Source organism: Corvus brachyrhynchos, unplaced genomic scaffold (genome assembly GCF_000691975.1).
Source record: "Corvus brachyrhynchos isolate BGI_N302 unplaced genomic scaffold, ASM69197v1 scaffold245, whole genome shotgun sequence".
NCBI classification, from domain to species: domain Eukaryota; kingdom Metazoa; phylum Chordata; class Aves; order Passeriformes; family Corvidae; genus Corvus; species Corvus brachyrhynchos.
Window position 1 is genome coordinate 62,567 of NW_008238988.1, and position 502 is coordinate 63,068.

At 57.0% G+C, this 502-nt stretch overlaps 1 protein-coding gene across 1 annotated transcript in view; it reads right to left on the bottom strand.

Moving 5' to 3' along the window:
* The window catches only part of LOC103618865 (protein jagged-2), a gene marked incomplete at its 3' end in the record, with an annotated part of 63,022 nt that extends 62,552 nt beyond the window's left edge, over window positions 1–470 (bottom strand). The window contains exon 1 of the mRNA XM_017738787.1: window positions 127–470. The remainder of the gene's footprint in view (window positions 1–126) is intronic.
* Window positions 471–502: the final 32 nt, after the last annotated feature.

Genomic DNA, 502 nt, shown 5'->3' on the forward strand with positions numbered 1-502 from the left:
AGGCAGCGCCCCGGCAGCTGGCCCCGCTCAATAACGGGGAAGCGGGAGCAGCACCGACGGGAGCGGGCGCGGGGGGGAACAGCACACAAAAAAAGGGTGATAACGAGAGCGCGATTAACAACCTACCGGCCACGCGAACTGGAAGGGAATAACAATCCTGCCCGTCTCGGGGGTTCTGCCTTGGTGGGAGTATTTGTTGCTGTTTAAATAGAAAATATTTCCACCGAGAACGGGGGTAGATCCGAATCCGTAGTTGCAGGGTCCGACCGGGGTGATCTTGGCCTGATATTCCTTGAGGCAGACTTTCACGTAAGTGTCGCACTCGTCCCGGGAGCAGTCCAGGTTCTCGGGGCTTTTCGTGCCATCGCAGCATTCCCCATTGAACAACTCGCCGTTTACATTCCGCACCGAGTTAAGCTGCAGCTCGAAATAGCCCGTGGACCGGGACACCTAAAAATAAAAACCGAAGGGGAAACAACCTCGTTACTACCGCGGCCGGGGG